This window comes from Rhinopithecus roxellana, chromosome 17 (genome assembly GCF_007565055.1).
Source record: "Rhinopithecus roxellana isolate Shanxi Qingling chromosome 17, ASM756505v1, whole genome shotgun sequence".
NCBI lineage: Eukaryota > Metazoa > Chordata > Mammalia > Primates > Cercopithecidae > Rhinopithecus > Rhinopithecus roxellana.
Window position 1 is genome coordinate 4,370,021 of NC_044565.1, and position 12,278 is coordinate 4,382,298.

Consider the following 12,278-nt stretch of genomic DNA (forward strand, 5'->3'; position numbering starts at 1 on the left):
TGTCCTGGGTTTTAGAGAGACTGCTATTAATATTTTCCCCACTGAATACAATGTGTCCTGCAATTTTCTGGTAGAAACTCTATCAAGTTACTGAAATTCTCTTCAAATTGTAGTTTGCTAAGAGTTGTTGGGCTTTTTGTTTCTTTGTTTTATAATCATGAAGAGATGTTGACTTTTTTGGAATGCTTTTTGATGTGACCAGAGTTTTTCTTTTTATTCTGCTAAAGTGACAGATTATATCTATGTATTTAAAAATACTAATCCACCCTTACATTCCTGATATAAACTAAATTTTTAAATATAAATGTGAAGTTTTCAAATATCATTATGTGAAGACATTTGGCATAATATTAATGGTATCTTCTTAATAGCTGTAAAATCTGTAGTTATGTTTACCTTTTTATTCCTTTTTTTTTTTCTTTGAGACAGGGTCTCACTGTCACCCAAGGAGTGCAGTGGTGTAATCTCGTCTCACCACAACCTCTGCCTCCCAGGCTCAAGCAATTCTCCTGCCTCGGCCTCCCGAGTAGCTGGGATTACAGGCATGTAATTTTTGTATTTTTAGTAGAGACAGGGTTTTACCATGTTGGCCAGCCTGGACTCAAACTCCTGACCTGCCTTGTCCTCCCAAAGTGCTGGGATTACAGGCCTAAGCCACCACGCCTGGCCTTTATTCCTTATGTTGATTATTTGTGCCTTCTGTTTTTCTTGATTGATTAGCCTGGAGTTTCATAGTTACGTTATTCTCTAGAAAGAACCAACTTTGCTTTCCTTAATTCTATTTTATACTAATTTTCTATTTCATCAGTTTATCTTCTAGATTATGTCAGTCCTGTTGCATTGTTTGGGCTTATTTTGCACAAAGATTGTTAGCATTTCTTCTTTCTTAGCACATCTAAACCTATAAATTTCTCTTAATGTACTCTTTTACTTATATCCTCAAAGTTTTTTTAATTAAATATTCTTATAAAAGTAATATATGCAGATAGTTTAAAAAGTCAAGAGGGTTATACAAGATTTATCATGGAAAAACAGCAGTCCTTCATATCATGATTATTTTTGTAGATGCTGGAAAAGCTTTCTCTGCTAAATTCAACACTCATTTCTTATTTTAAAAAAACACTAAAAATAGGAATAGATGGATACTTTAAAAGTTTTTTGTTGTGATAAAATACACATAACATAATATTTACCATCTTAACCATTTGTAAATGTATAGTTAAGTAATGTTCAGTTCATTCATATAGTTTTGAAACCATTACCACCATGTATATCACCAGAGCTCATGTTTTTAATCTCAAAACTAAAACGCTGTATCCATTAAACAAAAACTTCCCATTTCCTCTTGTCTTCAAGGCCTTGACAACTACCATCCTGTTTTCTGTCTCTTGTGATTTTGACTACTTTAGATATCTCATATAAGTGAAATCATATAGCATTTATCCTTTTTGACAGACATTTCTGTCACCACCATCCTATTTTCTGTCCCTTGTGATTTTGACAAATTTAGGTATCTCATATAAGTGAAATCGTATGGTATTTGTCCTTCTTGACAGACTTACTTCATTTAGCATAATGTCCTCAAGATTCATCCATACTGTAGCATGTCAGAATTTCTTCTCTTTTTAGGGCACAGCCTCCTGTTGCCCTGGAAACACCCAGACAGAAGGGTAGGCAACTGCACCCACCCCCACCTCTCATAGCCAGACAGGCCAGGCCACACCTGCTAGAGCTTCCAACCCAGTGGTCCCACTTCTACTTGAACTCTGCAGGCAGGTGCGAACCCCATGTTTACCCAGGAAGTACACAAACAACAGATTAGGGCTGACCTAGCAAGGATACAACTTATCTGTCAACTGAGGTTCCTGTCTGAGGGAGAGCCCCATGGACAAGAACACTCAACAAAAGAAACACGGGCACAGAGAGACAGTAATCAGAGGGCTCCTCCAAGACCTAGGAGCAGACTAGAATCTAAGCCAGTCAACTGTAATCAAACCCCTTAAGGTTATCAAGAAGAAAAAAGCGAAAAATCCATCCAAAGGACAGCAGCTTCAAAGATTAAAGAACATCAGCCCATACAAATGAGAAACAACCAGCATAAGAACTCTGGCAACTCAAAAAGCCAGAGTGCCTTCTTACCTCCAAATGACTGCACCAATTCCCTAGTAGTGGTTATTAACCATGTTGAAATGGCTGAAATGTCACAAATAGAATTCAGAATATGGATAGGAACAAAAATCAATGACATACAGGAGATAGTCAACCCAATCCAAGAAATCTAAGGATTACAATAAAACAATACAGGAGTTGATAGACCAAATGACCATTATAAGAAACAACTGAGTTGACCTGATAGAGCTGAAAAACAGACGAGAAGAATTTCAGAGTGCAATCTCAAGTTTTATCAGCAGAATCAACCAAGCTGAAGAAGGAGCTCAGAGCTGGAAGACTGGCTCTCCAAAGTAACTCAGTCAGAGAAAAATAAAGTAAAAACAATAAAGAAGACTGTATTAGTTCTTTCATGCATTGCTATAAAGAAATACCTTAGACTGGGTAATTTATGAAGAAAAGGAGTTTAATTAGCTCATGGTTCTGCAGGCTGTACAGGAAGCACGGAGGCTTCTGCTTCTGAGGAGGCCTCAGGAAACTTACAGACATGGCAGAAGGTGAATGAGGAGCCAGCATGTTGCATGACCAGCAAGAGAGAGAGAGTGGGGAGGAGCTACACACTTTTAAACAACCATATCTTGCGAGCACTCACTCACTATTGCTAGGACAGTACCAAGGGGGATGGTGCTAAACCATTCATGAGAAATCTGCCCCCCTGATCTAGTCACCTCCCCACCTTCAGCATTGGGGATTACAATTCAACATGAGATTCGAGCAGGGACACAGATTCAAACCATATCAAAAACTGAACAAAACCTCTGAGAAATATGAAATTATGTAAAGAGACCAAATCTATGACAAATTTCTGTCCCTGAAAGACAGGAAGAGAAAACAAGCAACTTGGAAAGCATATTTCAGGATATCATCCATGAAAATTTCCCCAACCTTGCTAGAGAGGCCAACATTCAAGTTCAGGAAATACAGGGAACCTCTGCAGAATTCTACACAAGAAGATCATCCTCATGACACATAGTCGTCAGATTCTCCAAGGTCAAAATGAAAGAAAAAGTAGTTAAGGGCAACTGGAGAGAAGGGAGAAGGGGCAGGTCACCTACAAAGGGATTTTTTTTTTTTTTTTTTTTTTTTTTTTTTTTTTTAGAGTTTTGCTAGAGTGCAATGGCACGATCTCAGCTCACCACAGCCTCTACCTCCCAGGTTCAAGTGATTCTCCTGCCTCAGCCTTCTGAGTAGCTGGGATAACAGGCATGCATCACCATACCTAATTTTTGTATTTTTAGTGGAGACAGGGTTTCTCCATGTTGGTCAGGCTGGTCTTGAACTCCCGACCTCAGGTGATCCACCTGCCTTGGCTTCCCAAAGTGCTGGGATCACAGGTGTGAGCCACCGCTCCTGGCCCTACAAAGGGGTCTTTAGGCTAACAGCAGACCTATCAGCAGCAACCATACAAGCCAGAAGAGATTAGAGGCCTGTATTCAGCATTCTTAAAGAATTTTCAACCAAGAATTTTGTATCCAGCCAAACTAAGCTTCATAAGCAAAGGAATATTAAATCCTTTTCAGACAAGCAAAGGCTAAGGGAATTTGTTACCACCAGACCTGCCTTACAAGAGGTCCTGAAGGGAGTGCTAAATATGGGAAGTAAAGACCATTACTGGCCACTACAGAAACACGCTTAAAAGTACATAGGCCAGTGACACTATAATGCAGCCACACAAACATGTCTGCATAATAACCAGCTGACAGTGTTATGACAGAATCAAATCTACATGTGTCAATACTAACCTTGAATGTAAATAGGCTACACACTCCAGTTAAAAGGCACATACTGGAAAGTTGAATATAGAAACAAAACCCCATGGTATGCTGTCTTCAGGAGGATCATCTCACATGCAATGACACCCATAGGCTCAAAGTAAAGGAATGGAAAAAAGTCTACTAAGCAGATGAAAAACATAAAAAGACAGGAGTTAGCTATTCTAATTTCAGGCAAAACAGACTTTAAACCAACAAAGATTTTTAAAGACCTATGAAGTGACTTAAATAACCACACAGTAATAGTGGGAGACATTAAACACTCCACTCACAGTATTAGATCATTGAGGTAGAAAAGTAACAAAGATGTTTGGGACCTGAACTCTATACTTGATCAAAATGGACCTAGAGGACATCTATAGAACTCTGCACCCAAAAACATCAGAAGGTACTCATTCTGTGCTCATGTGCACGACACATACTCATGTATGTGCTCATCTGCACGTGACACATACTCTAAAATTGACCATACAACCAGGCATAAAATAATTCACAGCAAATTTAAAAAAAAAAATCACCCCACTCACACTCTCAGACCACTGTGCAAGAAAAGTAGAAATCAATGCTAAGAAAATCGCACAAGGCGGGGCACGGTGGCTCACGCCTGTAATCCCAGCACTTTGGGAGGCCGAGGCGGGTGGATCACCAGGTCAGGAGATCGAGACCATCCTGGCTAACACGGTTAAACCCCGTTTCCACTAAAAAATACAAAAAAAATTAGCCAGGCGTGGTGGTGGGCGCCTGTAGTCCCAGCTACTTAGGAGGCTGAGGCAGGAGAATGGCGTGAACCCAGGAGGCGGAGCTTGCAGTGAGCCAAGACTGCGCCACTGCGCTCCAGCCTGGGCGACAGAGCGAGACTCCGTCTCAAAAAAATAATAATAAGAAAGAAAGAAAATTGCACAAAACTATACAGTTACATGGAAGTTAACCTGGTCCTGAATGGCTTCTGGGTAAATAATATTGTAAGTAGTGTTGTGAAGACTTTCCCTTATGTTTTCCTCTAGGAGCTTTATAGGTTTAGCTCTTAACATTTACATCTTTGATCCATTTTGTGTTAATTTGTGTATGTTGTCTAAGACAATGATCCAGCTTCATTATTTTGCATGAGGAGATCCAGTTTTCCTAGCACCATTTGTTGAAAGACTGTCCTTCCTTAATTGAATGGTCTTGGTACTTTTGTCAACAATTATTTACCACAGATGTGAAGGTTTATTTCTAGCCTCTCCACTCTGTTCCATTACTCTATATGTCTGTCTTTTATGCTGTTAGCACACCGTTTTGATTACTGTCACTTTGTATTGAACTCAGGAAGTGTGAGTCCCCCAAATTTGTTCTATATATATATACACACACACACACATATATATATATGTGTGTATATATATATATAACCAGCTGACAGTGTTATATATATATATGTGTGTGTGTGTATATATATATACGTGTATATATATATACGTGTGTGTATATATATATACGTGTGTGTGTATATATATATACGTGTGTGTGTGTATATATATATATACGTGTGTGTGTGTGTATATATATATACGTGTGTGTGTGTATATATATATATATATATATGTTGGCTATTCTTTCAGATCCCATGTGAATTTTAAGACGGATTTTTCTATATCTGGAAAAAAACCATCAATTTGAATCTAATACAGATTGCACTGAATACATAGATTGCTTTGGGTAGTAATAACATCTTAACAATATTGTCTTACAGGCCATTAACATGGGATGTCTTTCCATTTATTTATGTGCCTTTGATTTCTTTCAGTGTTTTATAGTTTTTATTACACAAGTCTCACCTCCTTGATTAAATTAATTCCTAATTGCATTTGGCCCTTGAACAACAGAGGAATTATGATTACTGAACTGTTGTGCAGTCAAAAATCTGCATATAACTTTTCACTCCTCAAAATCATAACTAATAATAGTGTACTGTTGACAGGAAGCCTTACCAAGAACATAAACAGTCGATTAACACATAAGTAGACTCATATCTACATATATATTTTTTTCAAAATTGTAGTGAATCTCCAAAAAATTTTCCAAAGTATTTATTGAAAAACATCTATATATAAGTGGATTCATACAGTTCAAACTTGTGTTGTTCAAGAGTCAACTGTATTCTATTCTTTTTGGGTATTGTAAATGGAATTGTTTTAATTTCCTTTTTAGACTGTTCATTGTTCTGATTATTGTGTGTTGAGGTTTTCTACATAGGAGATCATTGGGGGGATACTTTTTTAACATGATAAAATATGCTATACCTTAATAGGAATGCACCATACTCAATAGGGCAAACAGTAGAGGCATTTCCACTAGAAGAGTCTATGTTCCATTGACACTGCCTGGTTTCTAAACCTTGAGTAGAGTTCCCTTCTAAAAACATCTGCCTTTGGGGTCAGGTTCATTTAAGAATATCCTTGATGAAACAGTAACAATTATTAATGTTATTAAACCTCACATATAGTCTTTTCAATATTATGCCTAACAGAATGGGAAGATATACAAAGTATTTCTGCAACTGTATTCCTAAGAAAAGTACATGTGCTGTGCTATCTGAGTTGCAGGCTGAATGAGTTGTTTTTCATGACTGCTATTTTTACGTGAAAGAACAACTGAGAGCTGGGTGTGCTGGTATGAGCCTGTAATCCCAGCTGCTCCAGAGGTGGAGGCAGGAGTTTGAATTCAGGTCCAGCCTGGGTAACACAGTAAGACCCTATTTCTACAAAAACAAAAACAAACAAACAAAAAAACAAACAAACGAGACACACATACAAACACAAACAAAACTGAGGGGCAAATTTTTTTTTCAGATACAGGTGTTTGACAGGAACTTTTTCAGAAATGAACAGAGTGACTGTCACTTTGAGGAGGACAACTGAAAATATTTGTCTTCAATGATAAAATTCAAGCTTTTAAGCACAAATTACAGTTTTAGAACATTTGCTCTGTCCCTGTGAGCTTGAAAGCTTTCCTGTACCTAAAGACTGTTTTGGCAAGGTTCATTGGTGATATTAACGAATGTGACTTTTAAAAAACACTGTACTATATAATGAAACGTAGAAGATCTGCGTAGATTAGTAAACTGATATTTTCCACATAAACAATGCACAATATGACAAAATTATACATGCATAAAGCACCCATCCACCCTATAAAGACCAATGGATTTTAGTATAACAGTATAAAAAGTTCATTGATGTGGTTTCAGATTTCATACTGCAACTTGAAAATTTGTTTCCATTTGCTTTTAATATTCATTCACCTATCACTTTATTTTTAGTTTTTCTTGTTTTTCTTTTTCTTTTTTTTTTTTTTTTTTGAGATGGAGTCTCACTCTGTCACCCAGGCTTGAGTGAAGTGGCACGATCTTCTCTCACTGCAACCTCTGCCTCCCAGGTTCAAGCGATTCTCGTGTCTCAGCCTCCTGAATAGCTGGGATTACAGGCATGTGCCACTACGTCTGGCTAATTTTTTTGTATTTTTAGTAGAGACGGGGTTTCACCATGTTGGCCAGGCTGGTCTCAAACTCCTGACCTCAAGTGGTCCACCCGCCTTGGTCTCCCAGAGTGCTGGGATTACAGGTGTGAGCCACCGCACCCGGTCTATTTTTAGCTTTTCTGAATAATTTTTAGGTTTGTTTCTTGTATGGAACATATGTAATTGGGTTTTGCTCTGCAGACTGAACCAAAAATCTTTTTCTTTTGATAAGTGGATTAAGATCATTCACATTTATTAAAATGACCAAATGTTTGGTTTAGTTTCTGTCATTTTATTGTTACTGTTTATTTCTTTATAATGTGTTTTCTTTGTTTTCTATTAAATTTTTTTTTCATCTCATTTTTTGTTCTCTTTCCGCTTTTGTCTGATAATGTTTATCATGTTTCCATTCAAATTTATTCTTTCTTGTAATATAGTCTTAATTTGTAATGTTATTTTTTTCCTGTTTGTCATTTCTGAGGTTAGTCAATTCTTGTCTCATTATTTATATATATATTTTTTGCTTCAGTTCTAATCTTAGTTTTTGAATTTCAATTCAGAATGTTCTTTAATTTTCCCAAAGAGGGGTATTTAATTCAGTTTGGATTTTTGCTTAATTGTTTTCTTCAGCTATATGTTTTTTGTTGTTGTTTTGGGAGGTGAGAGCTGGGAGTAAGGGTGGCTAAGCTGGTAATTTTCATGAGCTGATGTGTTTTTGTTCTCTGTTTTCTTCTGTAGGTTGCATTGTACAGATGAAGAGTACTTAACACCCATGCCTGTTCAAGACTGTTCAAGACTGGTGATTTGGAGTAGTTTACAAGATTCCTCATTCAGAGTGCCCTCTTGTGTGACTGGGGTGATGTGCAGCTTCCATAATGGATGGGACAGAGAGCTGGGATCTAATGTACAAGTGAAGGGCTTGGTCTTACACTGAGGCATTCCAGCCATTGGAATAGGAGAGGAGCATATATGGCAGAGATGCTGGCTGATGGGTAAATATGATAGTAAATTGTAGAAAACTCTTCTGATTGATCGGATTTCCTTAATAAAATAGGAAGCAAGGTTAGGCTGAGTGAGGGTGGGTGAAGAGGTAGAGGAGGTTTGAGGAGAGAGAACTGCTCGGAAGACATTGGTAGACAGAACATAAAAACAGAGTTGGTTCTCTTTATGACGTTAAATAGTTTCACAACATATTTTTAATGGTTGTTCACAATTTCGTTTTAGGGCTTAAATTACGTTTCTATGATTTTTTTAAACCAGTTTCCTCTTGTTAGACATTTACTTCCAGTTTCTTACTATTATAAATAAAGTGAAACAACATCTCTTACTATACCATTTCTAAATTTGGAGTTCCTAACTTTTCTGTTGTTAAAATATAAGAATATTTATCTTTCTCATTGGCTTATAAACTGTAGTCAGATTATACACTTGTGTAAATTACAAACTTTAGGAGTGTGATGGTATCATTAACACAAGATTCAAATACAAAATGTTCCAAGTACAAATAATAATGAGATTCTAAATATGCAGTTTTATATAGTAAAATTATTATTGGACAAATACCATGAAATGGAAACTCGTCATTATATTGTTTTATTGCTGGGAAAAGTAATACTATTACCAACTTGCTGGACATACAGAGTATACCAAAGCTAGTGATACTTCTTAGCCAAGTCCTATTTGAAAATAGGAATCAAAGTTATTTTCGTTGTTATCTAATCCCACTAAAGCAAGAAAGGGAATTGCATATACTCCAAGCAAAGGTTTATCAGACAAGACCAAAGAAAGCAGGAAACAAGGGTAAATCCTAGACCCTTAGAAACAGGAAACTGAAGAATGAAGAGCAAGTCATCTCTCAATGCCCTTTTGCTGTCTGCCCAGGTGGATTGGTTCACTTCCCAGCTGTGGCTCGGGAGGAGGGCAAGGCACTTCTTATTTAAGTCTCATAACACCCTTATAAGGTGGATAATGCAATTCATTGCATAGAAAGGGAGTAAATAGGAATACTTAATTTTTAATTTTCATGAGCCTTGTCAATACTTGTAATTAATCTTCTACTATAGTCTAGCAGTTTATTTCCTAATATTACCTCATGTATAGTTTGATACTTATGAAGTATAGATTTTATATATAAAGTTTATATATAAGGAAAAAAACAATTCTTAACATTTCTGAGGCAGCACCCATCTCACTTGTAGACTTAAAAGACACAGCAGAGATTTGAGGGACTCAGAAGTCAAATAGAGTAGGTTAAAAACCTCTTATTTTTCAAATAATTGTTTTAAGAAACAAGCATACCTGTGTCAGTGAAATATCTTAACTTGTGTTGAATCAAGTTAGGAGAGAGAGATCTCATGAATGTGTCCTGTGTTGTCAAAGCAGCTGCTAGCCTGTGGGTCTCTCCTACCTGGGTTATGGCAGCACCTCACAGCCAGTTGCTCCATTCTCCCCTTTCCTCTGTACAGTTTGCTCTGGTTCCTCAGAGCAGATTTCCAAGTATACTGCTTCAGCCATGCCCTCACTGTGTCGTTCCCTGAACCAAGAGCCATTCGTCCCAAGAGCCATTTGTGCAAAGTACTCTATCACCTAGCCATTGTAGCCATACCAAGCCGGGCTTCCTACTTCCCTCTGCTCCCCTTGGTTTCCTCCTGTGAAGTAAATCTCACTGACCCTTGATGCCGCTCCAAGCATATATAATATATAATATATATGTGTGTGTGTATATATATATTATATAGATATATAATAAAACCATAGTCTAAAAAATTCAAACCAGGAGAAATAAAGCAAGAAAATTATATGGGAAAAACCTGCACAGATTTATTTGGCCAGCATGGTTATCATGGCTCTATTAAATTTATCCCTGACCGTCTTTAAAGCCAAAGCAAACAGGATAAAGTGATCAACTACTTACCTCTCAATATCAGAAAGGAGGCAGGAGGCAAAACCTCTCTTAATTTCATAAAAACAATTCTTATGTGGGTCTTCATTATGGACATCACAGAATAGAATGGACAGAATTCTGATTTATAAAATTCTGTGTGACAGGTTTCATATGGGTCTTTTTATGATCAGTTACTAAAAGCCACATAATAATAGAACTCAATTTTTTTTTTTTTTTTTTTGACAGTCTCACTTTGTTGCCCAGGCTGGAGTGCAGTGGTGCGATCTCGGCTCACTGCAACCTCCGCCTCCCGGGTTCAAGTGATTCTCCTGCCTCAGCCTCCCAAGTAGCTAAAAATTTTTTGTATTTTTAGTAGATACGGGGTTTCACCATGTTAGCCAGGATGGTCTTGATTTCCTGACCTCATGAGCTGCCCACCTTGGCCTCCCAAAGTGCTGGGATTACAGGCATGAGCCACCGTGCCCGGGCAGAATTCAGTTTTTATCTGTTGGTGAGATAATATAGGTCAGGTATGTAGCCTTTTGGTGTTTTGATTTGATCCAATCGTAGAACTTCGGGAATTCAGACCCAGAGATGTTAAATGACTGTCCCCTGTTTTAGTAGGTTTCCTGACTTTCAGCATCATTGTCTCAGTTCACTGACTAGTTTCTTACAAGCATAACCATTGGGGGTGTTACATGCAAGGATTTCTTCAGGCCGGGTGCAGTGGCTCATACCTTTAATCTTGGCACTCTGGGAAGCCAAGGCAGGAGGATCACTTGAGTCTAAGAGTTTGAGACCAGCCTTGGCAACATAGCAAGATCCCATCATCTTTACAGAAAATTTTAAAATTAACCAGGCATGGAGGTGCACATCTTGAGTCTCAGCTACTTAGGAGTCTGAGGCAGGAGGATCACTGGAGCCCATGAATTCAAGGTTGCAGTGAGTTCTGATTGTGCCACTGCATTCCAGCCTGGGCGACAGAGCCTTGTCTCTTAAAAAAAAAGGAGGGGGGATTTCTTCTGAGTTGTGCTTGCTGAAGTCAAAATACTAGGTGATTTGGTGATGTGCCTAGTGAGCATGGGGCTCTTCCTGCCAATTAGAAGCACAGATATCACATTTGGAGTTTGGTGAGATCAGAATATCTCAAGTTGAGCACCTGCTGAACGCTAGGATTGTGTCTATGCATTTTAAATCTACTTTTAGTCTCTATTACCATCTTATAATAGGGATTATGACACCAGAACGGAGGCAGCTGTCTTAAGATTTCAAGGGGTGCTAGCTGAAGATAAGAGAGAGGAAAGTTGGGAAGAAGCTGGATCCTTGTTAACAGCTGAGCCATGGACTTAACCAGTCTTAGAGAGACCCCACCTTCAGATTTCATGTCATACCACCTGAAATAATATATTTTCATTATTGGTCAAGCCGTTTTGATTTGGGTTGTCTACTGTGCTACCTGCAGCCAAAGGGAAACTAATAAATGTGAACCAAGAAGCAAACCTACATTCTTCTTCCCAAAGTCCATGTTTCTCCCCCTCACCAACCTCTTCACCAAAAACTACATTCATTGTATTCAGCTCCTGCAAAGAGCACACATTAAGAAACAGGTGTAAGGAAGTGTTATACACTGAATGTATGCATCCCCCGAAATTCATGTGGTGAAATTCTAACTCCTAGGACTATTAGGAGGTAGGGCCTTTGGGAGGTGATTGGGTTTTGAGGGTGGAGCCCCTCATGAATGGGATTAGTGCCCTTATAAAAGAGGCCCTGGGGAGCTGTCTCCCTTTTCCACCATGTGAGGACACAGCAAGAAAATGGCTGTCTACAAAGCAGGACGCAGGCCCTCACCAGACACTGACTCTACCAGCACCTTGACCTTGACCTCCCCCAGTCTCCAGAACTGTGAGGAATAAGTGTTGTTGAAGTCTATGGTATTTTTGTTACAATAGCCCAAA

The 12,278-nt window shown here is 38.2% G+C and overlaps 1 protein-coding gene across 1 annotated transcript in view; it reads left to right on the plus strand.

Moving 5' to 3' along the window:
- ZC3H8 (zinc finger CCCH-type containing 8) overlaps positions 1–8,968 on the plus strand; it is a 42,995-nt gene extending 34,027 nt beyond the window's left edge. The window contains exon 9 of the mRNA XM_010386341.2: positions 8,178–8,968. The gene's annotated coding sequence lies outside the window, so the exon portion shown is untranslated. The remainder of the gene's footprint in view (positions 1–8,177) is intronic.
- Positions 8,969–12,278: the final 3,310 nt, after the last annotated feature.